This window comes from Vicia villosa, unplaced genomic scaffold, assembly GCF_029867415.1.
Source record: "Vicia villosa cultivar HV-30 ecotype Madison, WI unplaced genomic scaffold, Vvil1.0 ctg.001843F_1_1, whole genome shotgun sequence".
Taxonomy (NCBI): domain Eukaryota; kingdom Viridiplantae; phylum Streptophyta; class Magnoliopsida; order Fabales; family Fabaceae; genus Vicia; species Vicia villosa.
In genome coordinates, this window is record NW_026705745.1 from 159,064 (window position 1) to 178,037 (window position 18,974).

The 18,974-nt window shown below is 36.4% G+C and overlaps 1 non-coding gene across 1 annotated transcript; it reads left to right on the plus strand.

Annotated features, from left to right (window-relative positions):
- The first annotated feature begins 886 nt into the window (after positions 1 to 886).
- On the plus strand, positions 887 to 993 carry LOC131636847 (small nucleolar RNA R71). The gene has a single exon (XR_009294199.1). It is a non-coding gene; the product is annotated as a small nucleolar RNA R71 (small nucleolar RNA).
- Positions 994 to 18,974: the final 17,981 nt, after the last annotated feature.

Here is an 18,974-nt window from a genome sequence, read left to right on the forward strand (position 1 = left end):
CTCTTGTTGTGACATGGGTACGTTTTGGGTTCTAGGATCTATGGGTCCATCGTAATTCGTTCCACTTCGTAGTGTTATCGCGTTCGCATGTCCTTTAGGATTTGGTTGAGGTTGAGCAGGAAACGTGCCAGCAGGGGCAGCAGTAGGTGCTTGTTGTTGAGCCACTTGTGAGATTTGAGTTTCTAACATTTTGTTATGCGTAGCTAAAGCATCTACTTTGTTCGATAGTTGTTTTAGTTGCTCGCTATTGTGGATGTTTTGATTCAGGAAGTCTTTATTGGTTTGTTGTTGGGAAGCTATGAAGTTCTCCATCATGATTTCTAGGTTCGACTTCCTAGGGGTGTTTTGAGCAGCTACAGGCGCTTTTTGGTAGCCAGGTGGTACAGCAGGTGCTTGTCCAGGCGCGTACAACGCATTGTTGTTCTTATAAGAAAAGTTCGGGTGGTTTTTCCATCCAGGGTTGTACGTGTTAGAATAAGGGTTTCCTTGAGCGTAATTTACTTGATCAGATGGGACTCCAGTCAAGAGTTGGCATTCAGCAACTACATGCCCAGTCAATCCACAAATCTCGCAGTTAGGTGCTACAGCGGCAGCGGTGGCTGAAGGAGTGATGGTTAAATTCTCGATCTTTTGAGTTAAAGCGTCTACTTTAGCGTTAACGCGGTCTATACCACTTATTTCGTACATTCCTCCTTTGGTTTGGGCTTTCTCTAGAGCGGCTCGTTCTCCACCCCATTGGTAATGGTTTTGTGCCATGTTCTCTATGAGTTTGTATGCTTCATCATGGGGTTTGTCCATTAATGCTCCGCCAGCAGCGGCATCTATAGTCATTTTAGTGTTATATAAGAGACCACCATAGAAAGTATGGATGATCAGCCATGGTTCGAGTCCATGATGAGGGCATATTCTAAGCATGTCCTTGTAACGTTCCCAAGCTTCGAAGAGTGATTCGTTATCTTTCTGGGTAAATCCGTTGATTTGACCTCTAAGCATAGCAGTTTTGCTAGGCGGAAAATATCTCGCTAAGAATACTCTCTTCAATTCGTCCCACGTAGTTATGGAATTGGAAGGCAGGGATTGAAGCCACGCTCTCGCTCTATCTCTCAAGGAGAAAGGGAAAAGGCGTAATCGAATAGCTTCGGAACTAACGTTGTTGGCTTTGATAGTGTCGGCGTATTGCACGAACACGGATAAATGGAGATTGGGGTCGTCTACAGGGCTTCCAGAGAATTGATTCTGTTGAACAGCTTGGACCAGTGAAGGTTTTAGTTCGAAATTGTTCGCTTCAATCGCAGGTGGTGCGATACTTGAATGCGGTTCAGCGCGCGAAGGAGCGGCATAGTCTCTAAGAGGACGAATAGCAGCCATCTCTAACTTCGGGGTAATTTGATTGATTTGATCAGTAAAAATCAATTCCTGATTAATCGGAATTTCTGCTACTTCGGGAAGATTGCGAGCTCGACGTTTGACGTTAATGAAACGTTCGATCTCGTTAATTCGTTGTATTAAGTCTCCTCCTTCTGAACGAGTATTTGGCATACAATCGTTCAAAAAGAAAGGGAAGAATTGTCCTAGTCTCTACGGTGTAACAGTGAGTTACGATATCGACTTAAATAGTCCCCGGCAACGGCGCCAAAAACTTGATCGCGACTTTACGTGTCTATAAATCTGATAACTGCAAGTGCACAGTCGTGTCGTGTAGTTTTAAAAGATATCGAATCCACATGGACTATGAATCGATCTACCGTTATCTAAGGTTACTATGTAAAGCTAGGAGTACTAAAATTTCGATTGTTCCTAAGGGAAAGTGGTTGTGAGAAAATAAAGAATAATAATAAAAGACAGGTATCAGTATGTATTTCGTTTAACTAAAGGTAATCCGAAGGTCCATTGGCTTTTGCATAATTAAATTAAAAATCTTCACTAATTCCAATTGATTAAAAATCCTCGTCTCAAACTTTCGCTCTGTTGATTCAGACTACTATCCTAATCCTAATGTACGCTTTCGCCATCCCATTAGATTTTAGAAGAGCTTTTTGGAAACAATGTAATTAATAAAATGCCTATTTTACGAGGTTGTTATCTATTCAAATCTCCTAATCTCAAACTTTCGCTCTGTTGACTCGGAGCAAGCTAATAACCCTAACGTATGCTTTCGCCATCCCGCTCGAGTGTAAAAACAATTTTTGAAAATAAATAAGTTCCAATTAGTTTTAATACGCTTTCGCCATCCTTAAAACTAATGTCCTATGTCTACTATCCAGTTAAACACCTCAAACTTTCGCTCTATTGGTTTTAACCTTTGACCATCTTAAGCCCTCAAACTTTCGCTCTATTGGTTTTAAGACTTACTAATTAAACTAGACATATAAACCAAAAATAAGTGATAATTAATAAAACATAATTTAAGCCAATTTATTTCGGATCCCTACGGTTAACTTACTTTACATACCGACACCTTTAGTAATTTAGCCAGACATATTAATATGGTTAAACATGCATAAATAAATTTGGTTCATATTAATAGGCATATTAATTGGCATATAATATATCATGCAATAATAATATAAATAAAGGCGGTAAATAATAAACCTGAATTAAAATAAATCTGAATTAAATTGAATCTTGAAGTACTCGAACTTCCACCACAGGTTGGCTGGATCGTTCTTCGGAATTTAAATGGCAGAAAATAAAAACAAGGAAATAAAACGATAAATCTAACGTAAGGCTAGATCTACGAAAAGTTCACAACAATTTCCAGTGTAGAAATCGTTGTGAGAAAATAAACGGTTAAATGAAAGCAGAATAAGGAAAAAGCAGTTCGCGGTACAATTTCGGCAGCACTTCGTTGGCAGGAAATCGGACCGATTGAAGTGAAGTGACTGGTCCTATTTATAGGAGGGGCTTTGCAGTTGCTTTGCGTGAAAAGAGGAACTTCTGCAGACTGGGACGTGGAGACGTGCGTCTCCTATTCTTCAGGGAGACTTGAGACGTGCGTCTCAAGTGGAGAGAATTTAGGGAGGTGGAGACGTGCGTCTCCCTTTTTGCTGAGGTGGCAGAGACGTGCGTCTCTGCTTACTTGTGTGGCTTGGGCTGCTTTCCTTCGTGGGCTGGATTGCTTCATTGAGTCTTTGGGCCTCTTTTAGCACACTTGGCCTTTAATTGCACTCCCTTTTTACTTCAGCACCCAATTTACGTCTTTTAGGCATAGAAAAGGGTCGTTTTGGCTCCATTTCTTCTCTTTTTCACAATTCGGCCTAGTAAGAGTGTAAAACCTGAAACAGAGCAAAAACACGCGTAATATCATAGTAAATTAACATAATAAACGGAAAATGCTATAAATATCTATGGATTTCAAGCTAAATATACGATATAAAATCATGTTATCAGCAATACATTGATATTGGCATGGGAAGAATACACAGCTTTTATCTATAATTTGAGAGATGATAGAGCAAAAGAATCAAGAATTAGCAATCAAATACAGTGGTTTTGTGCCAAGAATTATGTTGAAAGTGAGTTTTTTGGACTATGGGATCTTTGGTTTTTTAGAATTCAAAACCTCATTTGTTGAGAATTTAATTTCACAAGCAGCTGTCTCATGGAACCTATTATATTCAATATCTAACTGTTTGCTTTCGTTGTAGGTGTTACATTCACTAAATATTTGATTAACATATATGCCTACCTTTGATCAAAAGAGATTACACATGGTATAAAGACTAGTTATTCTTATAAAGGTAGTTGAAGTTGTAATTGAAATTTGATTTATATTTCTTTCTTGGTGTAGATTGATGCCATATTGATGGGGTGAATGATTTGGATTTTCTCATCCAAATAAACAACGTTGTAGTGTGAGTTGTGAATAATTCTAGAGTAACACATTTGAAAATTTTCTCTGATATGCTTTTGTTCTTGTTTTTGATTTGCAGGAAATTGTTGAATTTGTTTAACGATCACATTGAAAACGTAGGTATTCTAGCGCATACACTTGCCAATGGAACAGAAGAAAGAGGGAGAAGCAGAAAAGAAGAAGCATAAGAAGGATGATAAGAAAGAAGAAGAGAAGAGAAAGAAAAAGAAGAAAGATAAGAAGAGGAAGAAAGAGGAAGAAAAGAAAGAAGAAAAGAAGTTGGAGAAGAAAGATGTTGAAAAAGAAAAGCAGAATGAAGTGGAAAGGGAGAAGGAAAAGTTAAAAGGAAAGAAGAAGATGGTGAAACAGAAGGAGAAGAAGAGGAAGATAGTTAGAGAAGGACCAACTAAGAAGAGCAACGAGGTCCAGGTATTGTAATTTCTGAACCTGATTCTGATTTCGTTTTTAATTCAAAGAATGTATCAATAGAAACAAACCCAGATATTCAACCAGAAAAATCCCCTGCTAAACCACCTCCAACCACCAAAGTTCTCACCCCTCCTCCTTCACCCAAGTCTAAAGGCACTACGCCTATTCTTGATTCTGTACCTCCAGCTTCTGAACCTATCTTTGAAGCCACACCCCTTAACATCATCATTCCTCCTCACACAAACATATCCATTTCTCAACCTCCTCCGCATCTCAACTACACTCTTGTAGACACTGCTGAGCTCTGTCCTTTCACACCTTCATCTCCTAAACCATCTGATTCTGATTCTTTCACCCGCCTCATGAAACTATATCCCAGTAAACCTAAACCAACTCCTGATGTTGTTGTTTTAGGCTCAGATCATGAAGCTGAATCCTTTCAACCACCCTCTCAAACACCCTCTTCTGAAACATTGTTTGTTTTGGATAGAGTTCCTCAATTATATGCCCAATCTTACCCAGATAAGCCAATCTATTCTCTCCATCTCCAAATACCTAACTCTCCTCCCAGAACATCACCTCCTAGACCTTCTGTTGATACACTTTTTAAATTATTAACTCTTAAGGTCAGAACAGGTTTAGATGCTCTGAAGGTTGCACATGATGCCAAACTGGATCATGTTGCTGCTGACAAGATTTGGAGAACCGTTAGAAGGGAGATTCCATATGACTTTCTGAATCTTCAGAAAGAGTGTCTTGCTGCAGCTCCTGGTCCTTCTGGTTACCTTATGGAGTATGATGATGGAAGATACTACCATCCCATCACTAGCTGGAAACCTCTTGAAGAGAAGGAATTTGTAGATGAGCTTGGAGAAGAATAGAATCCTTTGGCAATGGTTGTGTGGACGCCATATCCTTACAAGGTTATGACTGGAGACTTTCAGTTCTTATTCAACTAGTTAAGGGAGCATCCCTCTGAAAAACCACCAAATATGGTATATTCAGAAGTTGAATACCCTCCAGAACCTGTTGCTTCAACACCTCCAAAGAATCTAGCTGCAATTCTTGATGGCCTAGAACATCCTGCTGAAGAAATTCCTAATGAGGAAAATCATGGAGATGTTCTTATGGTTGAACCTTCTGCAAATCCTCCTGCTATGGACAACCGCTTTGATGCTGCTTCTGCTGGTCCTTCTGCTTCTGTGCTGATAAACACTGTGAAGGAGCTCCAACAGAATCAAGCTAACTTGGCTCTTCGTCTGGACAAGCAAGAGGATACAAATGCTGAGTTTAGATCCTTCATGCAGGATCAGAAGGAAGCTACAAGGAAGAAAGTTGAAGAAACTGCTGAGATTAAGAACCTTCTAGCCGTCTTAGCTTCTAGGTTCAGCCAGTTGTAGTCTGTCTTGTGTCTTAGTGTGTTTTCTTGTTTTCTACATCTGCTTGAATTACATCTGTTTCTGTATCTTCTGATATTTTAATAAATGGAAAATTATCTGTTCTTTCTTCACTCCGTGTGTTTTGTTCGTCTGAATCTTTATGCTTTTTGATGTTATGACAAAAAGGGGGAGAAAATATAATAATTGAATTGATTTATAATATCAGTTGCTGGGATTAAGTCTTAACATTTCCTAACAATTATTTGCAAGTTTTCTTTGTCTTTGATAGTTTTGCAAGAATATGATATTCTGGTCAAAGCTCAACATGAGAAGCAAATACATGGGGATAATCAATTCTAAGAAGAAGCATGCTCTTAGAGAATTGAAGCAAGCTTAGTGCTCTGAAGCTTCAAGATCAGAAGCAATAAGAATGCTCTGATACATTTAAGAATGTTCTGATACAATTGATTACAAAGGGAAAATTCAAAGCTCTGCAGCTGTCCAATGGAAGCACTGATGAGAAGCTCTAAATGGTCTGAAGTTCTATGCTACGTAAAAGTCTCAACTGAAATGGAAAAATACTCAGGGAAGTCTTTTATTTTAAAAAATTTTCTGGTATTAATTTCAGGGGGAGACATATTCACACACTCTGATTATATGCTTATGCTATAACTGTGTAATTGTCTTTGATCATTTGATATTCTGGATACAAATTCATATCAATTATATATGTTTTTGTCATCATAAAAAAGGGGGAGATTGTTAGAACAAGATTTGTTCTGATCAATATTCCATGTTTTGATGATAACAGTTGTAGCGGGGAAAATCTGAGATCGAAGCCATGGGATTGACTCGACTCAATATTTCTGTGACAGTCGCCACCGCGCTTTATTGTTTCCAAAGGAAATGGGAAAAGAACGAAAAAACCCAAAGTTTTTTTTAAAAAACAAATAGAAGAGATCTTAGGTACGGGTGTTGTTGTTACGACCGGCTTTAAAATTTAAAGTTAAGTAACCTAAATTACAGAGTCGCCACCTATATTTATTCTATCCTAAGGATAAGGCTAAATACGGGAAAAAACCTAATTAAAGAGATTCTAAGTAAGTTGAGAAATTAGGGTAAGGGAAGGTATTAGACACCCTCGACCCTTCCTTAAGGTTTTAACATGTCTTATAAAAAGTTGTGGTTAAAGGTATACAATAGGGTAGAGAATAAAATCTCAAACCTACTTAATTTTAGGGGAAGGGGATTTTGCGGTCGGAGATCCGAGGCCGGCGGCTCTACTACGGTCGTCGCGGTGGATGCTTTCGGAGCAGTTTGTCCTTGTTGTTTTGGATCTGTTTTCGGCACTGTTTCCACTTCTCCTTTTCTCTTTCTCTGTAAAACAAGAACAACAAACAAAAAAAAAACAACAACAAAGTGATGATAGTGATAAATTGATTTAAAAACCATTTGATGGAAAATATTTACAGGTTTGTGATGTTAAAGGTTTTTTTTGAAATTGGTGATGATTGTTTATGGTTCAGTGGTGATGTGGTTTGAGACAACTTTGTTGTTGTTAGAAAAATGGTGATGATAACGGCTTGTTGTTGTTGTGGCTTTCGGTCCTCCCCCCCTTTGTCTCTGTTCTTACTGGGTTTTTTTATAGTGAAAAGAAAGAGTATTGAATTCAATGCAAATCGGGAGTTTTTGGAAAGAAAATGATTAATTGTTAATTGTGATGATGTTTTGAATCTTATTTATGTGTAATTGGGAGATTTTGATTTGTGTAATTGAATTAGAATGATTTTATGCAAGTTTGAGACAAATTTGAGTGATTTGTTTGAATTTAATGTTGATCTCCATGGAACCTATTTGTGTAGATTTCAAAACACGTATTTGCAATTTTTGGGCACAAGCTGGTTCATTTTGGAAAGATTGAATTTTACTGTTTTTTTTTATGCATTTGGAATGAGGGATACTTAGAGAAAGTGATATAATTTTCCATTTTTTATTTACCTTTTTTTGATAAAGAAATAACAAATGTTAATAATGACATGATCATAGTAATGAGAAAGATATATAAACCAAAATATCTAATAATTAACCTAATAACTAAGAAAGATATAAAATTTTCTAACGATGAGAAAAAAAATCTTTATAATATAAAAATAAGTAATAATGACTAATTAAAGTAAAAATATAAAAAAAATAAGTAGTTTGAATTAGAGAAAAAACGAAGAATAAAATAAAATAGGAAAACATGTCCAAAGTGAAATATGTGAGGTTCGAACTCGTAACCTTATTAAACACTCATAATTCCTTACACCTACTCTCTTACCAACTATGCTACCTTAATTATTCAAAATAAAAATAATGTTTAAAAATTAAAAAGGGTGAACAAATATTTGCTATTTAAAAAATGCAGAAAATTTAAAATAAACTATTCATATATAAATAAGAAAAATAACTAACTATTAAATTGTTAATAAAAAATGAATAAATCCATAAAACAAAGTTAAGAATAATTTAAATGTTAGAAATTAGGCGGGCAAATTTTGGGGTATGACAGCTGCCCCTGTTCAATCTTCTTAAACCTTAAGAGTCAGATAGGCACGTCTGCCTACCGTGATCTAAAGGTAGAAGATGATTGAACACTGAAATGCCCTGAAATTTGCACTTGTTGGGAAGAAGTTCCGTGGGAGATGGGCTTAAAGATGCCACGCAGGGTAAATACCCCTCTTTTTTGATCGTGAAGCAGATGCTTTTTGGAAGGAACCACGTATTTTGATCGTAGCATGGCCTGAAAAGGCAACCTTAATTTTATGCAATGTCATGATGCATGTGATGTATAATGTAGTGAGCTTCTCAAAATAAATGAGAGCAATGTATGAATATGCATTATGTATGAATGAAGTATGCAATTGAGTGATGCATGACTGTTAGTTATGTTAGAAAAAATAAAACCTTTATTTGTTATTGATGAAGTTTTTGGAGAAGATCACTGCCGAGGGACTAACATGATGAACAACCCCAATTGAGAAACCCTTGGAAAAACCTTGTTGTAAAACCCTTTGTAAAACCCTTTGTACTTTTGGAAGAGATCACTGCCGAGGGACTAACGTGATGAATAAACCTGGCTAGCAATAGCGAGGGTTCGCCGTTTGCTATGTAGAAGATAATTACTTGCTATAGTGCTAGCAAGGTTTTGCAGTTTGTAGGTAACCCACTTACTATAGTTCTAGTAAGTCGTCGCAGTTGGTATACCCACTCACTATCGTAGTTTTAGTAATTTTATCGTAGATGGTATGACCCACTTACTATGGCTCTAGTAAGTCTTCGCAGTTGGCCGTACCTACTTACTATCGTAGTTTGAGTAATCCCAAAAGGACCACTTGTTATAGCTCTAGCAAGCCCACCTGCACCAATGGGATCCACTTGCCCCGGTTCGGACAAGTTTACCTGCATAGAAGGTTGTTTGCTATAGTTCTAGCACGTTTTCCTGCTTGAAAAAGATTCACTTGTTTGGAGACTCACGACTTGAGGGTCGGAGAAAATAGCATGTCAAATATTCACGACTCGAGGGTCGGAAAGGAAACGATATGTTTAGAAACTCACGACTCGAGGGTCGGACATTCACGACTCGAGGGTCGGAAAACAAACCAATCACAACACGAGAGTTGGAAATTTACGACTCGAGGGTCGGAAAACAAACCAATCACAACACGAGGGTTGGAAAATCACGACTCGAGGGTCGGAAACTGGGCTTTTGTAGTATGTGAATGCGCTAGATGATATGTATATGCTAATGCGTATGTATGTATGCTGGTGCAATCCCGAGATTTTATCTCCTTAAACCCACCGAATATGTTTATTCCATGTTTGCCCCTATACCACGGCTATGCTTATGCCGGCTTGGTAATGTTTATGTATGCGGGTAATGCTCATGCATATGTTGATTGATGTATCGAGTGTAATGAAATAATGCCTTCTATAAGACTACCTGAAAAAGTTTTTGGAATGGATATGAAAATTTGTCTTAAAGAAGACTATCTGAAGAGGTTCTTAGAAAGGATAAAATTTGTCTTAAAGAAGACTATCTGAAAAGGTTTTTAGCAAAGGATAAGGAATGTCTTAAAGAAGACTACCTGAAAAGGCTGAAAGATGTCTTAAAAAAGACTACCTAAAAAGGTTCTTGGAAAGGACAATGAATGTCTTAAAGAAGACTACCTGAAAAGGTTTTTTTTTTTAGCAAAGAATAAGGAATGTCTTAAAGAAGACTACCTGGAAAGGCTGAAAGATGTCTTAAAAAGACTACCTAAAAAGGTTCTTGGAAATGACAATGAATATCTTAGAAAAGACTACCTAGAAAGGTCCTTAAAAAAAGAATGTCTTAAAGAAGACCACCTGGAGAGGTTCCTGGAAAGGATGACAATTTGTCTTAGATAAGACTGCTTGAAGAGGTTCCTAGAAAGGATCGTAAGAATTGTCCTAAAGAAGACTACCTAAAAAAGGTGTGGTGTAATGTATCAACCAATGTATGTAATGCATGACTTATATGTATTTGCATGATGCTCCAATGATTGGTCGTTGATAACCAAAGCGTATATAACTTGCTAATGTTGTAAGATAGGATGTGATTCTAGCCTGATTTCCCAAAGTCTATTCTGAACTCGAAGATCGTAGTTAGGAGGCAGATTTGGTGGAGGTTGTAAAGTGTGTGGACGCCTTTTCCTTTTGTTGTGCGTCTTGCCCCGGTTTGACCCTTTGAATTACTCCACGCCTTTGACTTAGAATTACTCATCATACGAATTTGATATGAACTGCCCCCAACATTTGATAGTTGAAAGGTTTGTCTTCGATCTCTAGGATATGGAAGGCTGACCATGGTGTGATATTAATTCGATACAGATTGCCCCAAGTCTTTGAGTCTTTGTACTTGAAATCGCTTTGAGAAAGACTTGGATCCTACACGCCGTAAGATGAATTTGATTTAAAATGGCCCCCCAATCTCCAGGATTTGGAGGAAGTACCATGAGTCTTTCTATACGAATTTGATACGCACCGCTTCAACATTATATAGTCGAAAGGTCTGCCCTCGATCTCTAGGATATGGAGGACTAACCATTGTGTGATATTAATTGAAATTTTGGACTCGAAGTTGCTTCAAAATGGAACTTGGGTCTACCGTTAAGATCTGAACTGCCCCAATATTTTGAAAGATATGCCCCTGATCGAAATGTGACCTAATTTGATTGAATTATAGAAAGATCGTGCCCCAAGTCAATAGGATCTTTTGATTATGTACCCCTATGATCATTAGTATTTTGCCCGTGCTTAGGAGAAACTCTTAGGTGTTTTCCCCTAATTAGAAGCTTCTTGAAATGATCCACCAATGTCAAAATCTCCTTGATGCTAAGCATTAATTTGATATTAAAGTTGTACCCTTTGAAAAGTAATTCTTAGTTATGCACATGCCATTTTTGAAATTGAAGTTCGTTGTGAAATAGAAATGGATGATTAGAGATGGAAGATGCGAAGAGTCATTAACAAACAATAGGAGTTAGTTTAACCAATTTTATGCCAAGTATGCTTTCAAAGTTAACCTTGCTTCAATTAGGGCTTTTGAATGTTGTATCGTGGCCGTGGTTCGTGGTTTAATAAACAAAGGATATAAGGCTCAAATTTTATATAAACCCACCCAATTCTCCTTGATTTTGTCCAATCCTATAATTCGTTTAATCCAATGAATGCATTCAATTTCCAAGAGAAATTTTGTAGTCGTGTGCGTAGATATGGTTCAAGCGTAGATGAGAAGCTTATATGATTCTTGAGATGGCAGTCACGAGATTATTCTCCAATTTCCTTGTTTTTAATCCCTCATTTTTGCATGAACCAATTCTTTTGAATTTGCGGTTCATCGGGATGCCTTGATGTTGTTTTTTGCCTAAGTTTTATTTTTTTGACATAGCGGGCTTTCTTTTCTTGGAATTGTTCTTTTGAAATTTTGCTTTTTGGATTTTGAATAAATGTGACTGCCATGTTGACTTTGGTTTATAAGCTTCAACTTTGGTGCTTCCTCGATCTTGAATGATATGTGCGAGAGAATGGGCGTGCTTGAACCTTTGCTTGGATTAACTAATTCTCTTGAGAATAGAATACACCATAGAATTAATCGAAATCTACCCTGTCCCTGGTTAAGATTAAGATTTATTTGAAAAATAGAAACAAACTCCAACTCATGGCTCGAGGGGGTTAAATACGGATTATCTCCTTATTTCTCCACTGTTTAGGATTCGAAACAATGCCTTACATCATCAGCTAAGGTCTTAATATTGAAAGCATTAGTTCAGCAAAATTTAGTTAGTTATTCTCCCTTAAGTTTGTTAATAATTGAAAATGGCAAGTTGAAATGGAATCAAAGAGTGAAGATGGAAAGTCGTAGTAATGAAGAAGAGAATGAATTATTTCCAAAACGTGCATGACTTTTTATTGAATTACTAATCGAAAGGTACAAAGTTTTACACCAAATACAACTTAGCAACTAGGAATTTACAATTCGAAATGATAAAACCTATTGATCCTAGGGACAATCTCCTTTGTTGATTCAATGCCTTTGTTTCACTTCTTAGTTCTCTGACTTGTAGAAGTAAAGGGTGATTTTTTTTAATCTCTTTGGGCGTACCAATCTTGTTGATAAGGAAATTGATCTCGATTTAGGGGATCTCCAATGATAATTGAATCTGAGGCGTAGGCATGGGCGTGAGCATAGGCGTAGGCATGTAGCTTGCATAGTGAACGACAACCTTTTCTCCTTGTAGGACCAATCTCATTTGAATATCCAATGATAAATATCCTCTCTCCATAGCTTAAGAATCTACTTGAGTTTATTCACGAATCTCGAGAAATCAGCAAGCATAACAAAGATTGGATAAGGGCGAAGGTGGAAATGCAAATGCAAATGTATGAATGTATGAAAATGCGTGGGTACGAGGAAAGAAACCCCTACAGGATAAGTATTATGATATATAGATGGAAATCCCTACAAAATAGGGACTATGACACAACGAAGGAAATCCCTATAGGCTAGGGAATGCGTAGAAAAGAATACATGGTGACTATTTAAAACGGTCACCCGATCCCATGAGTTGTTCGCTTCAAATATAATGGCCCTCAAAATAGATATCCGAGGAAGTAGATTCAAAGTCTAAAGAACGGATGACTAGGATTGAGTATTGATTGAGGATATACGGTATGCAAGCGCTTAGGGATCCATCAAGAGGATCCTAATAACGTGGCCATCATGAGGCCACATGTTGCACATTTGGGGATAGAGGGATGTCTACTTAAACCACAATCTGAGAGGTCTTATAGCCAATGTCAGATTATAAGGGTATCCCTACAGGCTAGGGATCCAGGTTAAGCGAAATAATACCTTTATGAGTCTAAGGGATGATAATCGTGGGAGGTGATCCTATGTAAACTTAGGCTTACAAACAATGTCCTTCTCGGGAAGGCTTCCCATGAAGGATGGGATGATATAATTACCTTAGTACGTAGGTTCATAATTTCATCCTACGTATCTTCTACCCTTCCCAAAGGTGATTTAATTCTAAGGGTCTCATGGGGCCCTTCATATCCTCCGAAACTTTTTGTTTCTTTGGATTTTTAGAAGGACTCTTTCGTCCATGAGGTTCAAATTTTAAGGGTAGGTTCCCAGAGAGATCAGCCAAATTTCGCATCCTACCCTCAACAAGGTCTAGCCCCGTCTAAGATATTTCTCGAAATTCAGCCCACTCTGAGTGGAATTGTCACTAAAGCTCGTAGGCGATGCAAGTCTCCTCTTACTTAGTGACAATTCCCACACTTAAGGTTTAACAACAATTTCATATGTATATATAACCCAGCAATAATAAGGCAAATATATTTCAAATAATAATATTTAACATTATTAAAGAAATAAAATAAAGAATAAAAGAAATTGGCAAATAAATATAAACCATAAAATCAAAACCTAAACCAAAGAGACATGCCCCAAACCTTAAGTGCTTCTCTGCTTTAAGGGTCCCCAGCAGAGTCGCCAGTTGTTACGACCGGCTTTAAAATTTAAAGTTAAATAACCTAAATTACAGAGTCGCCACCTATATTTATTCTATCCTAAGGATAAGGCTAAATACGGGAAAAAACCTAATTAAAGAGATTCTAAGTAAGTTGAGAAATTAGGGTAAGGGAAGGTATTAGGCACCCTCGACCCTTCCTTAAGGTTTTAACATGTCTTATAAAAAGTTATGGTTAAAGGTATACAATAGGGTAGAGAATAAAATCTCAAACCTAATTAATTTTAGGGGAAGGGGATTTTGCGGTCGGAGATCCGAGGCCGGCGGCTCTACTACGGTCGTCGCGGTGGATGCTTTCGGAGCAGTTTGTCCTTGTTGTTTTGGATCTGTTTTCGGCACTGTTTCCACTTCTCCTTTTCTCTTTCTCTGTAAAACAAGAACAACAAACAAAAAAAACAAACAACAACAAAGTGATGATAGTGATAAATTGATTTAAAAACCATTTGATGGAAAATATTTACAGGTTTGTGATGTTAAAGGTTTTTTTTGAAATTGGTGATGATTGTTTATGGTTCAGTGGTGATGTGGTTTGAGACAACTTTGTTGTTGTTAGAAAAATGGTGATGATAACGGCTTGTTGTTGTTGCTTTCGGTCCTCCCCCCCTTTGTCTCTGTTCTTACTGGGTTTTTTTATAGTGAAAAGAAAGAGTATTGAATTCAATGCAAATCGGGAGTTTTTGGAAAGAAAATGATTAATTGTTAATTGTGATGATGTTTTGAATCTTATTTATGTGTAATTGGGAGATTTTGATTTGTGTAATTGAATTAGAATGATTTTATGCAAGTTTGAGACAAATTTGAGTGATTTGTTTGAATTTAATGTTGATCTCCATGGAACCTATTTGTGTAGATTTCAAAACACGTATTTGCAATTTTTGGGCACAAGCTGGTTCATTTTGGAAAGATTGAATTTTACTGTTTTTTTTTTATGCATTTGGAATGAGGGATACTTAGAGAAAGTGATATAATTTTCCATTTTTTATTTACCTTTTTTGATAAAGAAATAACAAATGTTAATAATGACATGATCATAGTAATGAGAAAGATATATAAACCAAAATATCTAATAATTAACCTAATAACTAAGAAAGATATAAAATTTTCTAACGATGAGAAAAAAAATCTTTATAATATAAAAATAAGTAATAATGACTAATTAAAGTAAAAATATAAAAAAAATAAGTAGTTTGAATTAAGTAGTTTGAATTAGAGAAAAAACGAAGAATAAAATAAAATAGGAAAACATGTCCAAAGTGAAATATGTGAGGTTCGAACTCGTAACATTATTAAACACTCATAATTCCTTACACCTACTCTCTTACCAACTATGCTACCTTAATTATTCAAAATAAAAATAATGTTTAAAAATTAAAAAGGGTGAACAAATATTTGCTATTTAAAAAATGCAGAAAATTTAAAATAAACTATTCATATATAAATAAGAAAAATAACTAACTATTAAATTGTTAATAAAAAATGAATAAATCCATAAAACAAAGTTAAGAATAATTTAAATGTTAGAAATTAGGCGGGCAAATTTTGGGGTATGACAGTTGTTTATACAAGGGGAAGGTTTTAAGCACCCCTCATATTTGTGGTACTCCACAGGAACCTTTTTGAAAATCTGTGTCGTGTGCTAAAAAAGGGTTTGTTTTATTTTTAAAATAAGCTCGGCAAGACGTTAAGCCTTGTGCCTACATACCTCCTCAGTGCAATGGAGAAGTCAGAGCTAATGTAGTTCCGCTTAAAAGGAAAAAACGTTTTAAAAACGAATAAACACTTTATCGTCGTCGGAGAGAAATACTCAGCCATTGATCTTGAGCATGAGAACAAATGAGTTCTTTGCATCGCAAATGATAGAAGGGCTCCAACTCGGATAAAATCAACGAGTATGCCACTAGCTCTCTCACGCGGAAAAGATCTCATTATATCAATCAATTTCAAAATCGTGGGGTATAACCACTCGTTTCGACAATTAACAGTGTCTAAACTTTGGATAAAGGCCACTAAGGGCAAAAGATATTTTTTAAAGAAAAGGTTTTGAAAAGATTGCAAACATAAGAAGATTTTGTAAAAAGGGAGAAGATTTTGAAAATTTAAGAATGGGAGGAGATGAAGAGGCTATCCTATTGCGTAAAATAAAAGCTAAGGAAAAGAACGGTCTAACCGAAATAAGAAGCCAACACTTGACATTATGGGTCAAGGTAGATTTCCCATCCTTTGGACTTATCAATACCAAACCAACACATTACCACTTGGGGATCCAGAGAAACTTATTATCATAGCACCACTTTGCATTAAGCACATTAAAATTCTAACGAAAATCGGGCAGAGTAACGGCTGTTTTCGGGTAAAATCCTTATCTCAATGCCTTAGAATTAATCATCAAGGACTTTCAAGGAAATACCTGCATACACAAACAGACAACAATCCAATGCCAGACAGACAGAATAACCACAGAGTAATAACAGAATAAGGGTCCAGAGGCACTAAGTCCAAAAGACCACATCTCCAAAATGCTCGGGATAGTAACCAATAGTCCGAAAGAGAGCCTTATGTGCTTTTTAGATTTTTGTTGATTATTAGTGTTTTAGCATAAAAGTAAAGTATGGTCCAAGTGGACAAAAAGAAAATAGCGGAAACATAAACATAGTGTCCAAATGGACAAAGAGAAAATAGCGGAATATAAACGTGATGAAATGATAAAGTAAAGCGTAAAGCAAAAAATAAAGAGCGGTATAATAAATTGCGGAAATTAAAGTCAATTGTTAGATGTTAAAGATAACCATCTTGAAACTTGTCAAGTATGTTATCAAAGTTAGTAAGAAAGATCGATGGTGAGTGAAGGATGTTCTAGGATTTAAATTCAATGGACATTTATCAGAAGCTTGATAAAATCATAGCGAATACACGATAAACCTCCATAAGTCTTAAATAAACCGCATACAATTCTCTTCCATATTTGATCCTTTTTTATTCGGGACACGAAATATTACGTTATGTTAAGCAGACCGCCAAGTGATTTATGTAGAAATCACCCTAAAACGAGGCCGGTCAAAACTTTATGTGCTAATGCATGCGAGAGAAGCGATATGTAGATCACTCTCCGAAAGCAATACCGCACGAAAAGAAAAAAGGTAGCGATCTAGTCTTTACCAAGAATCCATAGAATTCTCAAGGTGTTAAGACTTTCATCGATCAAAAGAAAAAAGAAGGAGAAGAAGAATAAAATGCATAAAAGATAATCAACTCACACTATCATTAATATCATTCATCTAATATTATGGATTTGGTCATTTCAAACCTATCAACATCCTAGATCCAATAATATTAATGAAGTGGAGGAAGAAGGGAGCCAAAACAAGCATAAAAAAGGCAAAAAACACATTCTGTCCCAGGGGAAATCGATTTGCCTAAGGAGGAAATCCATTTCCTTAGTGCAGGTTTTCAAATCTAGCGCAGAAACGGAATGGAAATCGATTTCCCTAAGGAGGAAATCGATTTCCTCAGTGTAGTTTTCAAAAAATCAGCATTAGGAAGCATAAAACTTGACTTAAGCAAACATACAAACACCTTATGATCACATATCAATTGGAGCACAAATTTTCCATCAATTCACCATCAAATAGGATCAATATAGCATTAAAGATGCATCACACACAAGCACAAAAGAATCACATTATGATGGATGAATAAGGATGAAGAAAATTACCAAATCTTGAACAAAACTTAGATCTACTTCAAGAATCACCAACACAAATCTTGATCTCTCAACAATTGAAGAAAAAAAGAGTGAAATGGATGGTGGTTTAGCTCAAAGTTTGTGAGGTTCAAGATGTGACTCACAAACTTTATGAAAGAAAAAGAGCTTTGGTGAATTTGGTAAGGATGAGGAGAGAAATTGCAAGGGGTTTGTTGGCTTTCCAAGCTTGAGAAATGAGGGAGTAGAGACCTCTATTTATAGGATGGGAGCAAGAGTAGTGGTAGTTTGGTCTTTTTGCTTTTGGTTAGTTAGCTTGTGTTTAATTGGTGTTTAAATGGTAAAAATGGTAAAATGGGGTTTAATGAAGGGAATTAATTTTGGTGAGTTGGAAAATTGGTAAAATGACAAAATGATCAAAGAAAATTGGTGCCAACATGATATCATGCTCCGCTCCTTAATTTTTTGAATTTTCGCCCCAGGAAATCGATTTACCTCTGTAGGAAATCGATTTCCACCTTTAAATTTCCAAAAATTGTTTTCTTGCACTGTTTTGATTTTTGCCCGATCTTTTTCCTGCAAAACACAAACAAAGGAAACAAAAATGCATATTTTTGGATTTTGGTTAGTATAAAACAAATAAAAAGCTAGAAGTGTTTGATGATTCCCCTCAGAGACAAAATGATACCTCAAGATTGTGATCTTGATTGATGATTGAAAAGGCAGATGATGTATGATCTTAGGGTCAAAAATTGGGGTATGACAGAAGCCCCTATTTAAGTTTCTTCTATTCGGAGATGTGAGGGTTAAAATCCTCGGCTCGACGTAATTGAAGAGACTTAAATATAAAACACACAATTTTTGAACCTAAGGTATGATGCGATGCTAATGGATGCATCAAGTATGATTATGGAATAGAGAGAAGTATAACACTACTGGGGAGATAAGAAAGGATTCCACTGGGGAAAAGGTATGTGTTATCCAGGAATGGCACTACACTTCACGGGAGAAAGAGATAGTAAATGGAAGCTCCCAAGAGTAAAATATGACTGAATTTGGAAAGGACATCCAGGAATGGCACTGGATAGAAAGGATCACGATATTCAAGAATAGCAGTGAATAAAGTGAAGATCACAACATCCGAGAATAGCATTGAATGAAGTGAGAAAATGAATATCCAGGAATAGCACCAGATAAAGGATCACGATATTCAAGAATAGCAGTGAATAAAGTGAAGATCACAACATTCGAGAATAGCATTAAATGAACTGAGAAAATGATATCCAGGAATGGCACTAGATAAAGGATCACGATATTCAAGAATAGCATTGAATAAAGTGAAGATCACAACATCCGAGAATAGCATTGAATGAAGTGAGAAAACGATATCCAGGAATGGCACTAGATAAAAGGAATCACGATATCCAGAAATGGCACTGAATAAGGTGAGAAACATCTTTCAGGAATGGCACTGAAAGAAAGAAGAATCACAACACTCAAGAATGGCACTGAATGAG